Genomic DNA, 21840 nt, shown 5'->3' with positions numbered 1-21840 from the left:
GTTGTAGAGGGGGCATAGATGGCTCTTGTTAGACTCTTGAGATGGTTTATGTTAAGACAGGGTTTGTTGTGGTCAACGGCATGAAAGCTGTCTGTGAGGCAGTATGTTTCAGCCTTTAGTGCTCTCAGTTCTCTAAAGTATTTGTAGATAGAATTTCCTAGAAATAAATGCTGCTGTGGGTTGATGAATATATATGAGCCCAAAGCACCCAAAGATGATTTGGCAACAACAAAAAAAACTTCTGAGGGAACGAGGACAAGAGTGACACTTTTCTTCCTAATAACTCTGTTCTCATAAATCATCATGAATACTTCTGATTTTTTTCAGCACAAAAAGCATCATGTTTCAGGGTTTGGTGTGGTTACGCTTACATGTCACTTGCTCCTGTATACAGAAAATAGCTGTATTCTGTTGAGGAAGCTAGTTTGAGTACAATCAGAATGTGTAATAAATTTTGTTTGTTTTAATATTTGTTACTTGTGGGAAGTTATGCATAATGCAACATCTGAAAATACCTTTAACGCCACTGGTAAAGAAAATCCATTTTTTAAAAATCTCAGGATTTAATGAATGCAGGAATGTGTTATTCCTTGCAGTCATTATTTTGAAGATTATCCCAGGTTATTAGATTTGATTAAAGGATTTTACGCTTGGCTTGCTTGAGAGCTGAGGATTAAGCAATAAGGAGCTTTCTCCTATGCTGTATCTTTGAGCTTATCATTTCAGTACTGCAGGGCGCTGATTCCTTACCCATTTTTGTAAAACATACAGATTTTGTTCATTTACAGCTTATTAGATCAGTCAGAGCTATCAAGCCTGCTAGGTGATATCCTGGCTGACAAGTCCTATTCCAGGCTAGGTTTGCTTCTGTTAGCTTGACCGATGTGTGTGTCCTTTGTCAATGCAGAGCACTCAGGCCATGTGGCATCTACAGGGACTTCAGTGACAGTGGGTGTGGAAATTGCCTCCCTGTTAGCAAATACACAGAAAGTTTTGGGATCAGAAGCTTTTTTATTTAACTAATATGAAGGACTTGACATTCTTCAGCTTCACCCAGAGAGAAGGACAGACACTAAGATGATTTGGGGGATGTCTGGCTGGACTGTTTGTATACCTTACTGTAGTATATACTCCTCATCTGCTTTTGCACAAGACCAGGCTTCACGTTGTGCTTTCTTCTAAAAAGTGTTTGGAGGGTAAGGTGAGGAATCCAGGTGCTCGCTTTACTGTTATAGTGGTTTCCAGGCAAGAGAAAAAAATGCATTTCCACTCTGTGGAGGCTGGAGACTGAAGATATATGTCTGTATGTCCCCTTTCTGAGGCAGTACAGAGGTGGTCAAAAGTGCATGAACAGGGTCAGAAAATCACTGTGAATTATCCTTCTGAGGAGGAAAAATTATCCTGCACATGGTTCTGCCTGCCATGTACCAGGAGTTAGGGCTAGGAGAAGTCTTCTCCAGGCTGATGAGTATATGCCTGGCTGTTGGGATGCATTTGTTCTCATCCACAGCAGTCTGTGTACTGGGGGTGTGGAGATTGGAATCCTGTCACTCACATCCCTCCCAGTTAAGCTGTGGCAGTTTCTGCAGATACTCTGCTGAAAGCATCTCTGCAGCTCAGTCTTCCCAGATACACTGTCAAGTATCAGGTCGAATTCAAGGGTGTGGGTTTGTATTTTGTGGTGTTCTTCAATTCCACTGGATGCATGTCACATAAATATGGTCTTTGTCCGTGACAAATGACTTTCCTGTCTCTAGACAGCTGCCTCAAGGTTACAGCTTGTGTTCCCCTGACACTCCCTTGTGATGGTCCTTCAGCTCATTTCCAGTGTGGGATGAAGGACCTTGGAGTTTAGGAAAAAACAAAACCTCTGTTTCTTCAACCTAACCTAGGTTGCCAACAGAAGTGGCCCAGCAGACTGTCCAGGCTGCTTTTTGTTATTTCAAGACCTTGCATGCTTACAGATTCCTTGGATGTTCTTTTAAGCATGTGGACTGGCGGTCACTTCAGTGTTAAACCTAAGTGTACAGAAGCAGATAAATATAGTTGCTGAGCTTTCACAATTGCTAATGCGTTTAATTGTTACTGTCCCATCTGACTTGATGTTCCCACTTTGGTCTTTGACTTTGATTTTTTTTTTTCTCCAGCTTTGACCTCTTTTCTGTATCAAAGAGAAAAACAGACACCATTCTCTTACTTTTTATTCCCTGAGGTCAGTTCATAACTTATTCAGCCTATTAATTGTGTGTTGCATCGTGCTTGGCTTATCTTTCTTCAAACAACTCATTTGCAGAGTTGCAGTTCGGTCTTGTTGCTGGAGTTCTGCTGCTAGTTCTCATTTAAAAGGACTTAAACCCACATTTAGCAGAAAACAGTGTCTGTAGCTAATAACCCATGGGAGCTCAGGGAAAGCTCTTGATTGTGCAGTGAGTCAACTTCTAATATGTAAGGTGGTCCGGGTGGTGATGGGGGCATAGGAGGAAAATGTTACAGCAATGCTGGAGGAAAGGTGTGAAAGGGAGCCAAGACATTTCTAATGCCGTTGATCATGTATATTCCTTTGCTTTTCTTACTTGCCATTGCTTGCCAGGACCCTCCTTCTCCTTTACATACTTTCCTCGGTAGAGGCATTTTGACAGGTTTGATGGTACAAGGGTGCATGTTTCCACATAAGCAAAATGCTCTGTTCAGCTGCTTTTCTCTCTGCTGTCCCTTTGTAAGGTTGGGAGGGATGGACCTGGGTAACCCGGGGGAGCAATAAACAAATTACAGTGACTAATAATTCAGACACCCTTCCTGGCTGAAACACATCATATTTGTTTGGTTTTGGTTTTTTGGTTGTTTTTTTTTTTTGGTATTGTTTTAATCATCCAATTAAACTTATTAAAATATAAACCATATTCAGACATCAAATGCCTTTCACCTAAAATAACTTTAGGTAGAACCATTTTATTTGTGTTCTTAGACCTCCAATGAAGAGTAATGATGGTAAATCATTAGTGTATGTTCTGCCATTTTAAAAATTAAATCTGTGCCATGATGTGTTTTACTGTTTTATAGCTATTATAGGAAGCCCCTTGGGATGTTCTCATAAAAGGTGCCCCATAAATTTTATATAGCCTTGTACTGCATTACAGTTTATTGCAATATTCCAGCTTTTCAAAAAACCTCCAAGGCATCATTTTTTTTCCTAAGGCCTCCATGGGAGAAAGACATCAAAATTTGTGTTGGCAATTTCTATTGCAAACACCTACCGTTTGCAATTGTCATCTCTGCTCCCAGTGACATATTGCCTTCTGTCATTTTCAATGGAAAAAGCTTAGGAGAAAAAGATACAAAGGGAAATAGAGCTGCAAGAATAAGAGGGATCTCTTTTGTAGGTATTTCTTCGGTGTCTGAATATACATCGGTTGGTTTCTCTCTGCTTGTTTTACCTTCCCACTGAGCTTCAGCATGCTTTCCTGCAGTTCAGCTACTTCTATAAAGACAGGTGAAGCCACAACCTACAGGGGAGCGCAGCGGCAGATGCTGGGTGTGATCCACACGCTCCCAACTCCTCATCATTGCCCCTAGGGTAAAAGAGTCAGCCCTGGGGCAGCACTGAAGCTTTGGGGACATTGCCCCATAACCCCTCGTGGTAGGAACAAACGGAGACATGCTGATTCTGTCAAGCCTCTGAAGGCTTGTAGACCCTACAGAGAAGAGGAAGGATGGTCTCATGGATGCTGGCCTGAAATTTACTACATAAACTTAATTCTGCTATATATCACAATGCACTGTCTGTATATTAGTATAACATTAGAAGAGGGCAGGTTTTTAATTTTTTTTTAAATTTAAAAAAAAAAACCAACAAAATTTGGGGTTTTTTTAGGTCTGAAGAGGCAGATCCTCTGTGCATTTTCAGTATAGGGATGCTGCAATGTTCTGGGGTGTTTCAATGGTAAAATATGGAGGTGGCTATGGGGAGGAGACTGTGGGGACAGGTGGCATCTCACTGAGTGTGTGGCACCCAAGGCAGTGCTGCCTGACGGGAAGGGAGTCTGTCAGGAAAGCAGTGCTGCTGGTGTCTGCGATTCTTGCATTCCAGAAACAACAGCTGCTCCGGCTCCAAGCTTTGATGAGGAGGGATTGCAGAAACCCAGCTGCTCAAAATAGACTTTTGCAGACATTGGGGAATACAGAGGAACTTCCTTTACACTGTGAATACTCTTCAACATCACATCAGTTGTTTCTTAATGTGGAAATGAGTTTGCTGCTAGTGCTTTGCTTAAGGATTGAAATTAGTCTTTGCTTGAATTACTTTGGGACATGCAGGAAGGATATACTTTCCAGGTCTTTCAATTTCTTCAAGATCCATCAATGCTTTTCCTTAAAGCCTTACTTGCAATGTTTCTCAATTATCAATTAAAATGCTCCCCTACTTTCCAAGTTAAGATCAGAAAACATTACAAACCAGAATTCTTAAAGCTGCTTTCAGAAGGGTCTCATGAGTTTTCAGGCTCCCGATGTTTCTGAGCACTTGTCAGCCTTTTCAGTTATTTTTGGCAGAACTGGTGATGTGCCAGCTAACTCTGCCCATCTTCAGATCTCAGTCAGTACAGGACATATCAGAGTTGCTGCCTCTGAGCAAATTGCTTGAGAAGTAATATCTCTTAAGTTGTGCCTTTTGAATGATGCATATATCTCCTACCCCCTTCGACACCCACTTCAGCTATGATCTAATTCAAAGGGTAAACTAAAACTGGAAAAGGAAAGACTGTTTCAAAGCATGTTCACTTGAAATTTTGCCTCCTGAGTTCTTCCCTTGTGATCTGGTTTTGCTGTTGTATTAGGTGTGCTGTTGTTCCTAATGCCTCCGTAAGCCCATTTACGGTTCTACTATTTGCTGTGCCTGATTCTGTTCATCATTATTTTCCCTCCTTGTCAGCAATTTTAACCACGGCGATGAAACCAGATTAAAACTATTTAAATATGCTAATATGGTGTCAGGCAATTGAATGGCTTCTTATAAATGATTCAGAATCAAACACAGCTTCCTGTGCCTCACACAGCTGCACCTTATTAGCTTTGATATTTCTGCTTGTCAAATACATTATATTGCCACTTACTTTCTTTGTGGTCTGACTTACCCTTTTGATTGCTCTCAGTCTATTTCACATTCTTCCCAAATTGCAGTCCTGTGTTTCTCTCATCACAAAAGTGGCTTCATAAAACTGCACCACCAATTGCACCTGATTGCATTTCTTATGCATCATAACCTACCACAGAAACAGGTGATCGGCCACGAACAGTTAAACTGTCATGTTAAACAGTTAAACAAGCCGACTGATGGGCTTAAAAGGCTAAATCAGGAATTCTTGGCATCCATTTTGCAACTAGGAAGACTGGAGACTTAAATTCAAACTTTAGAAAACACTGACTAGCAAGACATAGGAATGCACTGGTAGCACAGGGTTGCCAAATCTGCCACTGAGGGGTTTCAGCACGACACCATGACAGTTACAGGGCTGATTTTATTGCCAAGCTTAATTTGGTCAGCTAGAAGTAAGACTTTATTTCATGCTCCTGGCTAACCTAATTATGGTAACAAAACATCGTGCATTAGCAGCCTCCAGTGTAACCCTAAATGGAAAAGACAGCCCAGATCCCAGCAGAGAACCTGGCCTCTTTCATAATTCTGTCAGAGTTAGAAGGGGTGGGAATAGGAAAACAGTGTTTCTGGTTTGTGGTTGCAGCAGAAGTGGTTGTCCTGCGTGGAGTTCTGCGGCGGACACAGGCTTTGCTAGAGGATGGGATCTCTAAACAGCTTTCCTCAAGAAGTTGTTGTTTTCTGCAGTGCTTACAAACCAAGCTAGTGAAGAAACTGCAAGTTCATAACATAAGAATTGAAAATACTGGATTTTGGGGGGGTTTAGATGGCATTGTTTAGAGAAAACTAATTTGTGAAATCTTAGAGCAAAAGTTTTCCCAGATATTAACATTTCAGAAAAATTAGGAAAGTCTAATTTTATATATTGTCTTTTTGCAACATTGTCATGAACCCCTGTGTACTATGCTGTGCTGTTGTAAACCCATAGGTTAGGCTGGGACATGTATATACAAATACTTATTTGCAAGAGACTTTAAGTCTACACACATGTAGCAGTGGTTAGATCTCAACTGCGATGTTATATACATATATTGGTAAGACACTTAAAGAAAATGCTGAGCAGTCATAGACACCCTGGAGAATGAACTGTGGAAGGAGAGGCCTAGAAAATCTGACCTAAGTCTTAAATTTGCTGAAAATAGGGAGTACGAGTTTTGCAGTGCTCCAGGAGCTGGACAAGAAGTAATGAGCTTAACATGCAGAAAGTGAAATTCAGGTTAGAATTACATTCAGGTCAGGAAAAAGTCTTCTTGGAAGAGCTTTAGAGCTGTGTGGGAGATGTACAGTATCCATCACTGGAGGTCTCCAAGAAGCACTTAGTTCAGCATTGCTTAGGATGATTAAGGTACAGCAGATCCTCAGCTGGGACATAGCCTGTAGGTCTGCTAGAGCCCCATGTTTTCTAATTAATGAATCAAACGGGGTAATAATAAAGTATAAAGCCACACACACAAAAAAATCACAATAATTTATCATTTCAAATAAAATACAAACAAAAAAAAGAAAATAATACCTGGACGGCCAGAAACTCTTCCTTTGAGAATGAATTCCCAATTCTAGACTCTGCATAAATAAATGGTAGATGAATTCCATAAGAATTGAGGAAAGAGTTGGAGAGATCAAATAACATGCACATCATTCTTTTCTAAGCAAGATGCCATTTGCATACTTTGTACCACAACAAATATAAAAGTGCAGTAATTTGCCAAGTCTGTTTTTACTCAAGCAAAAATGTCTCTTACTGTCACCTACACCCAATATAGCCTCCTTGAAGGTGAGCTGGGAGAGAGTGAATTGCCTTTGTCAGAAGAAGCAGGTTGTGTGTTGAGGTTACCTTGGGATGCCTTGTCTCGTTACATCACCACTGCGTGCACCTAAGGAAGTTTTTCATGAGGTAACCAAAATCCAGCTCTTACAGGGATTTAGTCCAACACGATGAATCATGTCTGCTACCCAGGCATGAGATTAATCTTGATCCCATTGCTACTACTCATATAAGCAGGAGCTCACTTAATGTAGGAGCAGGCATCAAAAGCGGGCAAATAATTTTATTAATTTTCTGCCCTGGTATGCATAAATGAATCTACATGCACAAGATTTGCCTCTGAGTTTAAAGAGCTGATGGAAATAAATCAGTGTCTATAAAACCAAGAGAGAAACGTAATTAATGCCTCTTAGTGCACTCTTCTCCAAATAAGAAACCTCCAGCAAAACCGAGAAAGCTGCACCTGCAAGCGGCTGGATAATGTAAAGTGTCACTTACAGCCTCGGCTAATGGAGCTCTTGGTGCATAAAACGATGAGCTCCTAGCCACAGGGTTTATGGAAGATGTTAAATTGTTTAAAGCCTATGAACACAAGCTGAACTGAACTTGCTGCTCGCTTTGCCAAGTGATCTGCAAAAGGGAGATTTAAATGGGAGATGGCAGAAAGCTGCTGCCCTGGCTCCTATCCCCCTCCCCAGCCAGAGCAAGGCTCCTCTTCAGCGTTTTCTAGTGTTTGTCTATATATGATCTGTGATTGAGAGGGACAGATCTGAAGATAATTACACACTATTTTAAACATAGCTTTGAATTAATACAGAATTAGTGTTGGGTACTGAAGTGCTGTTATTCCTTTGTTGAATTATTATTGTCTTGCTGAGCTGGACCAGCCAGAAGATGTTTCTTCTTTTCTCACATAGACTTATGCTGCAGTGTTCTGTGATTAGAGCAGCAGAAAAGCTGTATTTCAATATCTGCCAGAAATCTTAATGTAAATGGACTTTAAAAACATCATTCCTTTTGTCAGCTTTTCACTGAAATTCTCAGCTTTAGTTTTGAATTTTGTACTTCATTTTCACCTATTTATATTCCAACCTGTGGCTTCAATAACACAAAATAGTGTATTTTATTTCTTTCCTGTTCTTTCCATTTTGTGTGTCCCAAAGCTTCAATGCCAGGTCTCAGCTATGAACCGTGGCACTGATTTAAATTCAGTTCCCTGAAAGATGTAATTAGGTTGTGGTCTGCAGAAGATCTGCTTTCCTGGAGTTTGGTTTCACAGAAGGTACGATTGGAGGAAACTTCCATCTCTATGAATGAGCAGCACTAGGCACAACAGAGTCTTAGTCTTGACTCCAGTCTTTAGGACCTTTTTAGTAAAAATAAATAATAATTAAAAAGTGGTTAGAAGAACATAATTACAGAGCTGTTACTCAGCATCCACAATCAAGTATTTCCCCTGGCATCATTGTTAATAGTGTTCAGCTAATCCTTTGAAAAAGTTTTTACTGCTTATACTAAATTCAATTTATTTTCCATTTTTACTTCTATTTATCTGTTTTTATGACAATGAAAGCTTGATCCACCATTATGTATGATGTATGATCTTAGTATGATCCATTTTTGAACACTTTAATCTGATTATACCAGCAACGTAGCACAGAGAATGTGAGCAGCAGGACATTGTCTGTCTTTTCTCTTGTGGGTAGTTTGTTTCAGGGGGTATTTCTATTTTTTTTAATGAAAACAAATGAAATGGCAGTGCTGAAGGGGAATGTAGGAGAAGAAAGGATTAAGTACAAGGTTTAAATGGGTTAATAACAGCCAGGCAGAGTAGTTGTGTGAGACCTTATTAGCATCACTCCCTCCCTGGATGGTATAACCGTTCAGGTGGGGATGGCTCCCCAGTGCTCTGGTCATTCATTTTTACTGGCTCTGTATAAAACCATAGATCTAAGAGAAACTTTAGGAAATAAGATACCAGTAATGCTATCAAAAGTGACAAGCCACAGACCAGACCAGACCAGACCTGTTTTTGATGTTATGTAGATAACCCGAAGCTGATGCCTTGTTGACTTTCAAGAAGAGTAAGACCTGAAGGCTGGCGATTGAGGGCCAGGGTAGTTGTATCGATGAGTATTTGGCTGGCCAAATGCAGGTGGGGAAAAGAAGTTTCTGCTGCCACAGCTTCTTCCTTTACCCTTGAGCAGTGCAGTGGCAAAATTACATGTGCAACACAACCACACTGCAAAGCTTTTGTCAGCACAGCTGTTGGTCACAAATCACAGCTTACCCGGCGGCTGGGTGAAAGTTGTGTAGCAGCAGCTGGTGACAAAGATCTCTGCTATTGGCCCTGTTCCTCCAAAAAACCCTCCTGCTGTAGCAATTCTGGCAAAACAAGGAACCCAGACCTTGCTTTGCTTATGACAGCGTAGATGCTATTAAAAGTTAATATCAGAACTATTTCATCCTAAAGCTGCTCCACTAAGTTGTATTGGGAACTAGTTTACAAAGCTTGAGCAGAGACAAGGTTGAGGCAGTTTTCCTTTGGACATAGTTCTCACCAGAACTTTTTAAACCTTGCCAAAACCTTTCTTGGCTGTTCAGTCTTAAGAGTGACGTGTTATAGAGGTACCAAGCTGTAGAGGTTTATAAAAACAGTATCGCATAATAAAAGAACCACACAAGTTATTCATTACCCAGATAATACGAATAAGGTAAAAATAAATAGTTATAAATGGAAGTTAAAAAAATGGTCATTTCCCTGTAAAGCATCTTGTAACTTCTTGCTGCACAGCCATATCCTGGTCAGCTCAAATCACCACTTTTCTCTGTGACACAGTAAGCTCCAGATGTGACAAACTGATTCCATAAGATCATTTCCCCCCCTCCCCTCGTGTCTGCACTTATTGCAGAGTTCTTGTGCATTTGTGTACCCATGCAGCAGACATTAGGGGACATTTTGCTGGCGAGCAAGGTATGTGGCAAACTTCCCTTGTGTAAAGCATATGTGCACACACACAGGTCTGCTACCACCGGCTTCTCACCAGCTAAGACACACCAAAGATATTATTGGACAAGGTTTTAAGCTTCTCTTTGCCTCAAGTCTTTTACTGTATCGAGGCTTCAAACTCACTAACAATTTTTCACAATCATTACCCCCAACTCCTAAAACCCCTTGCCCTGTAACGTAAGGGTTTGGAAAACATACGAGTTCCCCGAGGGGTGACCATCTCAGGGTCAGCTACCATATCCCTAGCCTGGAAAAAATGTGAGTAGAGCGATTTAGCTTCGCTTCCTCCTCCACAGATCAGATTAACTTGAATTGCATCATGTTTGTGGCAGGCTGTGAGTTGCCTATTCAGAGCTGGAAAGTGTGGGAGTGTGTTCAAATCCTCCTGTCAAAATCAGAATCAAGATCAGTTCAGACATGGAAAAGGTGGAAATCTTGGTAAGCTCCATGTGAAAAAGACGAAGGAAAGAGAGAGAAAAAAAAAAAAAAGGAGTAAGTTAGCAGGCACATCTGTGAGAGCAAGAAGCTGCTCTGCACATCAAGGCAGAGGGGTGCAAGCTGAGTGGAGTCTTGGTGCAGGAGAGAAACAGCAGGAAAAAAGATATTATAGGCAGATTTATGTTGGGCCTTTAAAGAAAAAAGTGGGAGATCTGGACTTGATCTATTAGGAAAGAATACCTGGATTCAGTTGGACAAACAATAGGAAGGAGATTAATGGACCTCTCTGGGCAACGTTGAGGACTCTGGCTTGTATGTCACTCCAGCCAGCCCTGTTTCCCCTGACCCTCGTATACTGAAGCATGGACCTGCTAGGAAAGCAATCAATGGAGAGGGGCCAGAGCACAGAGAAGGTGGCGAGCAGCTGGGGTAATGCGGGTGTAAGTGTGGCTAAAGGAAAAGGCAGTCACAGAGCTGCTGAGATCCCTGATCCAGCTGATCAACGTATTTCTTTAAGAGCTTTTAGCTTTACAAAAACAGTCTCCATTTGATAGGCAAGAGGAGGGAATCCTGCAAACTGATTAATCTTTCCCAAAGAGGACTAATAGCTCATACAAAGGCAGAATTATGTCCTAGCTCTTCTGCCACGAGCCGTTGAACTCACAGTGAAATATGAAAATCCCATTTTTGGCCGGATTGGATTAGTTAAACAACTGCATCTATTAGCAAAGCTTAAGGCACTGTGAGATACAGTTATCCCATGGAAAATAGTGTGCTGCAATATAAAAGGTAGGTTCATTTGGCATTCTTGATGCCTAATGGCTTTGAAACGGCTTTTGTTAGAACAGTGTGTGGGGGAGGGAGGGGGGGGGGCTTATGAATAGAAGCAAAAAAACTTTCATATATACAGTGTATATATAAACTGTGAAATGACTTAGGGAACATAAAGAACACAGTTTTCCCTTGGTAGTCGGTTCTTTCTATCATTTTGTGTTGGATTCTTCCTCCATTGTCATGTTGTCAAAAATAGGATGGAAAACATATGTTAGACAAATGGACAACTTGCATTCCAGGTCTGTCACATTTCATTTCTCAGTGACAACGTCCCACCTGGGACATGACAGAGGAGACAGGTACCTCAACCCAAATTTTCAGAGTAATTTTGATCCAAAAAAAAAGAAAAGAAAAAAGATTTCTAAAATAATGTTATTACAGTCTCATATTGTTTCCATGAAGAGGGAACAAAACATTTTCACCCATGTATTAGGGATGTGCACCCAGCTCTGCCTCTGAATTTGCCGCAGCAGACAGCTTGCTGGGGTAGGGCAGGACAAGCTGCCCTGGGAGGCTGCATCTGCCTGGGACGCTGCACGGGGAGCTGCAGTAACAGCATGTGTGGAAATGATGTGGTTACCAGTTCTGCCCTGGGACTGTCCAGTAGCTCCCCTACTGCACATAACATTTCCATGGTTTCAAGAGCTGGTCTACTGACTCCTTAAATTTTTAAAGTAGTAGGGTTTTTATCTTGCATTTATATTTCACGGGTATGCCACTGTTCCCCATAAGCAGACTTCACAGCATGGACTGTGTAAAGAGCTTGCTTAGTTTTCCTTTTGTTTCAGCTGCGTCTTGTATTTGCAACACGCAGCTGGGAGCACTATAATGGGATATTAATTGAATTGTAAAGACCATTTCCAGCGGATTAAAAAAGTAATAGAAACATTAGACTCAGGTTCTGCCTAAAAATAAAATTCACTGTAATATGCTAAATTTTAATGGATAGTTTCTGTAACGCTTGGGTGTAAAGAGTCTTCTAGACTAGGAGTATGTGGAAATATTAGCAGTCTGTGCTTAATGGTATTGCAGCATCCCAGTCTGTGTCAATATATCACAACGAATCCCTACATCAATACTTATTTTCTTTACGTACTTGCAAGACTGAATGATTAATTTAGCAGTTAAAAATAACAGAATGACAATTCCCTACTGGAGACCGCTAGAGGAGCAGCATGATTCCCTTTTCAGTAGGGCTGGAAGCCCATATGTTTTGTTACATCTTGTTTCCAGATAGTGCTGCTTAGGTGGTTGCTCAATCGGTTGAACAAAAGGTGATGCACGAGGGACTCATGGTGCTCAAAGTGAGGGATCATGTGACCTCTGCCTTCTCGTATTTCCACTGGATGTGGAAGATGGGGCAGGGGTTATCGTCTCAGTACACGGCCTGCCGAATCCTTTTCTGGAGCTCAGAAATTCCTGTACCACATTCATGCTTTGGACTGTTGTTTGGGGGTTTTTTTGTTTTTTTTTTTGTTTTTGTTTTTTTTTTTCCTGCACAGCTTTCAGTATTTTACTCAGTCATTGTTCAGCTGTCTCTTGAGATGGAGAGTCCAGCATTTTACTATGTTTATGAGTATTTTATAATACCCATACAAAATACGCTCCTTGTTTAGAGTCTGAAATTCATAGACTCATAGAATAGTTTGTGTTGGAAAAGACCTTTAAAGATCATCTAGTCCAATGCCCCTGCAATGAGCAGGGACATCTCCAACTAGAACAGGTTGCTCGGAGTCCTGTCCAACCTGACCTTGAATTTTCCAAGGATGGGGCATCTACCACCTCTGTGGGCAACCTGTTCCAGTATTTCTCCACCCTCATTGTACACATTTTCTTCCTTCTTTCTAGTCTAAATCTACCCTCTTTTAGTTTAAAACCATTATCCCTTCTCCTATCATAAAAGGCCCTACAAAAAAAGTCTGTCCCCATCTTTTCTATAAACCTCCTTTAAGTAGTGAAAGGCTGCAATAAGGTCTTCTCAGAGCCTTCTCTTCTCCAGGCTGAACAACCCCAAGTCTCTCAGCCTGTCTCCATAGGAGAAGAGTTTCATCCCTCTGATAATTTTCATGAACTCCTCTGGACCTGCTCCAACAGGTCCATGTCCTGCTTCATTCTGTCTTAAACATCTCATTCTACTTTCAGAAATCCTTTTTGTCTGTGGGATGCAAGGCTGACACAGTCGCTCTCTAGGAACCAAACTAAAACCACACCAGAATCCCTGAACTAAATAATTTCAGCTATGCCCACTGACCTCCTCACAACCAGCCTTGTGTCTGCTGTTGAGCTCATGTATACAATACGACTTTGAGTGTTCAGCTCACCTTGGTTCTCAGAGCTGGACACCTTGACTTTCTGTAGATTTCAGTAGTTGAGTCTTTCCCCAGAAACCCATTTAGAGCCCTTTACTCTTTTCAGTCTTTTACCTGGGGTTTTGCTCTCCCATAACATCACCTTCTTGGAGATGATGTCCATGCCAGGCTGTCAGATGCTGCTAATATTCCTTCTGCACCACCTCTTCCCCTAGGCTGCTTCTCAGCATTTCTGCTGTCAAAACCAATTCCCTTGGACTCTGTTATGGACTTTGAAGAACAACCTGAATGCTATCACAGAGAGGCTGTTTGACACTGAGGTACTTAATGAAATGATGATGGCGAAGCTTCATTTATTGTTGATTTCACCCCTTGCCCAGGGCAACTGTAACCCTTGTAACCCTTAGAAAATGTACTGCTTGATGCAGAAATGCTAAGTGGTGAAGTGGCATTCAGTCTCCAAGAGCAGAAACAAAAGTGGTGGTATATGAGCCACTTGTTACGGTAAATTTCTGCACTTTGCATAGAAACAAGGACACAGCGGTGTGCCTGTGTATGCATTACCTCTGGGGTCTGGTGGAGGATGTCACTTTGGCAGAAATAAGTTCAAATCCCAGCCTTGCCTAGCTGATAACAATGCTTTCCTGTCCTTGTCATCCTGGATCTGGTACAATTAGGGCGGAATTTATCTCTTCAGGCATCCATCTCCAGTAATAACTGTGTTTTCCACCCCCAGCCTCTGGTGTGAGTTGCAGGAAAATGCAGAACCCTTGCCAAATTTTCTTTCTGATCAGTTCTGTACAGAGGAGGTATTACAAATGGTTCGTTTCCCAGACATGTGGAGTAGTGGAAATTGTACTTTCTAATTAAAGATGGAATTGCCACTTAAGTAGCCAGACAGGCATTAAACCACATTCTGATCTGAAGGAAATGGCTCCATGTCAGAAAACAGGCATAAATCAGCTGGAGACATGAGCTTGAAAGTGGTTTGGTGGGTTGGTATATAAAGGACAGCTCTCAGAGCTTTTCTAAATAGCCTGTGTTCAGTTAAGAAATAACTTGAAATACTGAAAGGATATGCTTCAGACAAGCACTAATTACTCAGCTTGATGCAGGAGTGTCTTTGATAAAGGCAAGAAATTCTGTGGCCAGGTGACACAGAAGATAAGAGCTGATGTTATAATTGGTCTCATAGGATGTTGCAACCCATGGACACTGCAGGGAGGGGGAGAAGAATGTGATAGGAAATTTGCTTTGGGAGACAGCTGAACCTGTGGATGTCAAGACTTAAGGAAAACAATCAAGAGTTTAATTCAAAATGGGAAAAACATTTGCATTTAAAATATCGGGCCTTTTCATGCTTCTCCCTCTCCAGTTAGCTGCTGTAACTGCATTGAAAGATTCAGAAATACAAAAGATACTTACCATAGATCACATCTCCATCACTTTGTTAGTAAAAGATAATTTCTTCCAGAAAGACCACTATTATGCGCCACTGCCCCAGCACTCTGCTCTGTGGATAAGCCCCCGAGAAATCATATTATGTTAGTGGAGGAAGGTAAGAACTGCAATGTTGGTGGAATTGGTCCCACGTATCTGAAGATTAGACTTTTAGTCAGAGGGATTTTGTCACTTGTGACCTTAATTCCCTCACCGTTATCCATGGTGGACAGTGCCTCCTGCACATGTCTCCCCAGTGACACCAAAGGCAGTTTGTTTTCTTTTTGTGTGCCTAGGCTTCGTTTAGCGCAGTGGGGAGGACAACGGTGTCTAAGGGTTGAAACGGCGTGTGGGCTTTCCTGTGAGTAGGTGGAGACAGCAAAGAGTTGCTCTGTGTTTTTTCAGTGCTCACTGGCAGAAAATACCTTCTTGCAAGTTGTCTGGAGCCATTAGCATTTCAATTGTATTAGTGTGCTTCCTTCATGCATGTAATCACAGCCCTTGCCACTGCTTCTCTTAGAGGAAATAATTATCGAAGAGAGAAAGGAGACCTCAAGGTCAGTTTTCTATCCGAGTGCTTTGTATTTCAGACACCAGCAGTGACACAAGCCCTGGGACCTCCCCGGTGAGCCTCACCTGCCTAAAAATAGGTGTCTCGTTGGTGGAAAGCAGTGTTTCCACACATGTCCTCCATATAAGTGATGGAAGTTTAGATGCTTGCCTTGACCTTGTCACTTCCACATGGTTCCTATGGGGTGGAATGAACCCTTCCTTTACTGATTAAAAGGAATTTTCTCTGCTCTCCAAAAAAATGTGCCTTTCAAAGGGTTGGCAGTTGGTGTCAATGGGATTTCTTTATGCTTGGTACAAGTCAGTCAGACTAGAACTTGGAGATTTATGTATTTATGTACTTTAAAAGAAATTTACAGGTAAGTAAAACGGTATGACATCGGGCTTGACTTCCCTGTTTGAGGCTTTGCCCAATTTTTTTAATCTGTGGAAAGTGGGAGCAAACTTTGTTATTCTAAAATGCACTCAGGTCTCACCTTTCAATATGTAGAAAAATGACATAAAGAGCGAAGGAAAATTCAGTCCCTTAAACCTATTACATTAGGACATTGAATAGTCTCCGTTCCTTATATGATGGCAGCTGCTTAGCTGTGCTGCACAAAAGGGCGTGATGGCCAGGTTTTTTTGACACCGTTAAAACCTCCTCCTTTTTCTATAATACTTCATGCTGCACTTTCCCTGGGTTTTTGCCTGCCAATTGTTGCACCCATTGGCTCGTTGTAAATATTTTTCTCTTTACATGTCAGTCAGAGGGGAGCAAACTTTCAGGAGAAGCAAATGCCAGATGGAATTTTTGTAGCTTTTTGTGGACTTTTCGGAGCCAATGTCTTTTTCCCTTCCTTTCATCTGAGAATTAGCGAAGGCTGCCTTGAAGATCTAGCATTGTTTATACTTACCCATGTGGAATAGCAGGGCTCAAAACTTCACTGGTTTTGCTATCATTGCGCTCTGAGAGATGTGCTGTGAGGATAGGGACTCGACATAACATTTCTTTTCCTGTCATCTCTGATGATGCAGATGCACAAACGAGGTTCTAGCTGTTTACTTGCATGTTAATTTTAAGCTTAATTAGTAACACAAGGGGTGTGGGGAATTACTGTTTGACAAATGGAAAAAGACACATTCAGTAGGAAAATGAAGCAATGTTTACTTTTAAGCTCCTAAGAGGCTGTTGCAAACTATGAAGAGAAAAGGAAAACAAAGTTGAACTATAGGAAAAGTACTGAGAATGTTTCCTTTGAAGCATTCATTCCTGAACTTTAGAAGGCTAACGACTACAAATATAAAGAATGCAGCAAATTTGTCCTGTATTTCATTTGCTAGAGGAACAAGAGCCAGTTTGAACCTGGATGTTCTTTCACCAAAGATATGGGACTAAGTTACAAAGAAGGAAACATTGGCTATAACCTCTGTGCTGGTTACATCTTCCTCCTAAAAGTCCTACTTACTTCCTCCTACCTGGTCAAGTTGTTCAACTGACAGAGAGAGATTTACATTTTAAAAAGGTTTTGAGACATTTATACTCTTCTTCAAAGTTTCCTCAGTTTTATTTTGAGGGTCTTACCCCATCCATCAGCCATATCAAATCACAGTGGAGCACCTGATGTATTTTCTCCTAGGGGTCACCTGTTTGGGTGCTTTCCTGTTTATGACTGTGTCTTTGTCCCAAGACTTCCTGATCTTCTCTTAGTGTTGTCCAGACATGTAGGACTTCTTCAAGTTAAATGGATTTCATAAAATAAATTTCATGCTTAGGTTAGCTTCTACTTAAAAACCCTGTACCTCTGCTAGACCCACTTCTTTTCTCTTTCTCTTGCACTGATTTATTTGTTCCCTTCTGTTGGCTATGTTCAACCCAAAGCCAGACTTTGGCAAATAACAAAAGTGCATTTCTACTGAAGGATATGCTTGGTCTCCCTGTGGCCAGCAGGTAAATCACAAGCTACATGGAGAGGCTGGTTGAGGATCCAGCCTTCCCTTTCACAAGGCTGACAGCCATCCCACTCTGCTGCCCTGTATGTACTGAGGCTGTAGAAAGGGATCAGGGGAGCCTGAGAGCTGGGCTAGCAAACCTTGGCTTGGGATTGAAGTCAGGAAATAACAGAAGAAAGCATTCTATATAATTTTATTTTGGCCCCTCTGTGATTCCACACACACTTTATTCTAGCCTTGTGTTGGGTAAACAGTCAATAAAAGAGCCACGACTGGAGCACAGGGACTATGGCTTGGAGGACCCCTGCCAACCTGCTTTACCCCTAAACCTTCCCCTTCCTAGCTGAAAGCAGCCGTTGTGAAGAATCTCACCTGCTGTTATTTCTAAACTCCTCCTTAGACTGCAAAATGGTGCCAAGGGTCATATAAAAGCTGTTGGAGGGTGAAGACCTGGTCTGAGGTGTAGGACGTGTACAGATGCTAAGCAACTGCACCAGTTATTTGGGGACAAGATTTAACCCTGGCTTATGTCGTACTGTTGTCCTCAGTAGTCTTAGAGGCAATATCTCACCCTTCCCTGCTGTACATGCCACTCACTCACCTGGAAACATGGAACAGCAAGATCAAAGTGCGTGCAGCAGCTACATTGCACTTGCAAGGTACTTTAAAGTTTTGCACTTGTGTTCTCGGGAAGACTGCAAGCTGTCAGTTGTACAACCTCAGCAAAACATGATGGCTTTGCTCCACAGCTTGCTTTTGATTCTGAGTGACTCTGGAGGGCAAGCACTTGATTTATTGTTGGAGGAAAAGACTGTAAAAGCTCAGTAGGAGCAGGTGAAGGGTGGGAATTACTATGCAGCTTATGCATCAAAGCGGAGAGGTCACAGTTCCTGCAGCATTTAAGCTTTGAACGGTTATCTCTTTGGAACAGTACTTTGCACAAGAAACTTGTCTCAGGTCCTCCCAGCAGCTGGGGATCCTTCTGGTTTTGTTTTGTTTAAAATGTGATTCATCAAAAGGTCACATGGAGAGGGCACACTCAGTCACCCACGTTGAAGGTTATGAGAAACAGCTCAGCACTTCTCATCACCAGGGAGGACTCCTTCCACCGCTGTCCTCCAACAGGATTCTCCTCTTGGTGCATTTATGCCAGTGCAGGAGCACCATGCAGAGTTGCTTTGTTGCCTGGTTTGATTCTGGGAGTTGCCCTCACCTGTGCCCACTCTGCATGGACAGCAAAACCCAACAGCACCTTCTGGTTTTGCTGGTCCCTGGGAGACCTCCCATAAAGACATTAGGGGCTTCTTCCATCTCCCCCACCCCCAGCTCTGTCACTGAAACTTCAATGGCCAATTGTTGTTAACATTTGGTATAAGCGTTGGTGTTCAGCGTGTTTCTTCTTGCATGTACAAAGAGTTGAAGAGTAAAGAGCACGTCTCTGCCAGGTATCTATTCTGTATTGATCTGCAGACCAGGTTTGAAGACCATATGGGTTGTAAAACCTGTTGATGTGGGTTTTGTATATATGTGGGTTTGTGGTTTGTTTTTTTTTCTCCCCCTTAGAAAAATACAACTTTGGTATTTGGCATTGGGCTCTCTTCTGTTCCTTGCTAAACTGGTGAGTGTTGAGAGAAATTTTGGTGTGGCTGGTAGTGAAGCGAATTACTTGGGGCTTCTGAGTGGAGCAGCTGGCTGCACATAGATATGGCTTCATTGTTGTGTATAAGCTGATCTATACAATTTTAATTCTGCTGGTTTACACCTCCCCTGAGAAACCATTTGCTTTTCCTTGAAATAACAGGGATTGCAATGGAAAATGGATTGGATCCCAAATGCTGTAAGTCTTTTTTCCTGGTTTTGGGAGGGACTTTCAAAATCATTGACAAAGCTACAAGCACCTACAAGAAATCTATCTCTAATGTTTACACTATGTTAACTATCTTTATGTCTGTTTTTTTAAAACCTGTTACAACTTTTCTTAGAGCTTCAAGCTGTTAGGGCATTCTGTAGTTATTTATGGATAAAGGTAGTATATGGCATATGTGGGAAACTAGTAACCTTCAGCAGCCCTCTGCTGAGTTGCTTAGAAGGAAAAAGCCCATTCTATGTTTTAAATTTACCAGCTTTAATAAAAGTAAAAGGCATAGAGAGATTTCTCCTTCCTCCTTCAGACTGAGCTGAAGCCAAATATTTTCTGTCTTCCACAAGGGACTAAGTGAAGGATGTTCGGAGCATTCTCAGCAAGGTCTTCTGAAATCACAGGGGAGGGTCTCCTTGTCATGAATTCAAAAGGCGTCAGCACAAACTCTGGTTCTCAAACCAGCACTCACTAATACTTTTCTGTCTTTATCAAGTCAGCTTTCCCTAGATCAAAGAGGGAATTTTCTAGATCTAAGAGGCATGTAAGGGTATGTGTTCTGGTCATATTCGCTATGCACAGGTTATCTGATATTGTTCCAGAAATTTTCTGGACTACTGTTGCAGTGTTTTATTTTTCCATTGCTTAGCATTATTATTTGACCTGGCTATTTCAATGGAATGTTGATATGAAAATTATAACCCTATTTTCTTCTCCTGCAAAGAGAATGGTGGGTTTGGGTTTGATTTATTGGTTTATTTATTCATTAAATGTCAGGATGTAACTCCATTTTTGCTGGCAAAGTTTTAGGTCACAATCATCTTCTGAGTACATGGCTATTATAACTGAGTTGAATCTGACAACTTTTTGTCAGTCTTCTGCAGCTGGATGATAACTCTATTGAAGTTTGTGTAACGATTCAATCCCACTTCACCTGCTTTTGCCAGTCACTCATGCTCAAGTAAATCTTATTAATAAGACATAATGCTACAGACCTATGTTGACTTTGATCCTGTTCTGCTTTAAGGATAACTCCCACCCTTTTCCCTGTGGTATCAGTTTCCTGTTCTTTGTGCTCCTACAGATGATATACTGTATGCTTTCAGGTTTTGTGTTGGTCTTTTTGCTGTACTTCCTTTATGCATTCTGCTCACCTGATTGAAATTATTAATGTAAAACTTCCCTGCTCAAGTCTCTTTGCATTTTTATAAAAGTTCATATTGCTCCCCTCAGAGATACTCTTGTCTCCAATCTGCACAGTAACTTTCTCATGCACCTAAATTTTTCCCTCAGAAAAGAAATCCGTATCCTCTCTTAAGCTATACATTAAGATTTTTGTTCTGGTCTGTCCATTTGAATTTGGAGAATGAGAAAAGATGATTCAACTTGATCCAAATTTTTTTCAAAACCAGACGACATTTCTGTGCAGCTTGTTACTGAAACCTATCCTTATTACTGACACATTCTACTGTCTGGGAGCCCATTTAGAGACTAAGTTATCCCCCGTATTTTATAACGTATGTGGAAACAGCTGTTAGTTTCCCTGCTGGTGAATGCAGTGCTCTATTTGATTTTGTGCATTCATGCCTTTTTTTCAGCATCTTTAAAAATTATTTACAAAATAAGATTTTTACCTACTTTTAGAAAAAGAAGAGTGGTATTTTCTTCTTTCTTTCACAGACTGCTTCCACCCTTGATGAAAACCGAGCTGTTGGCACTACATCTCTTCGTGCCTCCTTACTCCAGTTCTTATATTAAGGGAGATTTGCTGGTTCTGTGTTGTCTAATCCAGTGGTTCAGGTGTTTCTTGTTAGCCTGGTTGGCTGCATTCCCATCTCTGTATGTGATGTTATAGTGCTGCTTATCAAGATGATAGATGAATAACCTGGCTCTGTGGGATCTTAACAAAAACAATACTGCATGGAAGGGAAGGATTAGTAAAGTAAATCAAAATAATGAAACAATTTATAGAAAAATTATGTTTCCTGGTCTTAATTCTGTCTGATATTCCCTTAATAGAGAAGACATTATCCTCACATATTTCCCTATCGTATCCAGATATCCCTCCTTTTCTTCTTCCCACCGTGGTGCTGTGTGTCTTACTCCTGTGTGGCTCCACAGAGGAAGTCCACATGGACCACGAGCAAGAGCAGTGGATGATTTGGACTACAAGAGGTTTTGTCTAGTAGAAGGTTGCGAGGCTCCCTGTGATGAATGGGCTGAATTTCTCTGACTCTTTGGAAAGACAGTGTGTGTATATATGTGTGGGTGTGTGAGAAAGGGCTGGCAACCCAGCAGGAGAGCAAAGCCTTCTGTTGGTGTACGCTCTTTTGGGAGGGAATGACCAACACAGCAGAGAAATGGAGGTGGAATTTTAATTTTGGCAGTGTAGGAAATAGTCATAAAGAACCAATAGTTTAAGGCTAAACACTCCATAGACCGATGCTAGAGCAGGCTGGTCTTTCTACTTACACCTTCCCCTGAGCCACCACAACAGAGTCACTGTCTTCTGCCAGTATGTCTGGACCTACACAG

General features: G+C 41.4%; 1 long non-coding RNA gene across 1 annotated transcript; it reads right to left on the bottom strand.

Moving 5' to 3' along the window:
* Window positions 1–1041: 1041 nt before the first annotated feature.
* Window positions 1042–21069, bottom strand: LOC130148320 (uncharacterized). Its single transcript, XR_008821522.1, has 3 exons — window positions 20944–21069; window positions 6663–6712; window positions 1042–2737 (listed from the first exon to the last, which is right to left on the bottom strand). It is a non-coding gene; the product is annotated as an uncharacterized LOC130148320 (long non-coding RNA).
* Window positions 21070–21840: the final 771 nt, after the last annotated feature.

This window comes from Falco biarmicus, chromosome 4 (assembly GCF_023638135.1).
Source record: "Falco biarmicus isolate bFalBia1 chromosome 4, bFalBia1.pri, whole genome shotgun sequence".
Classification (NCBI taxonomy): Eukaryota; Metazoa; Chordata; class Aves; order Falconiformes; family Falconidae; genus Falco; species Falco biarmicus.
Note: the sequence above shows the minus strand (reverse complement) of the source record. Positions and strands in the feature narration are given on the sequence as shown.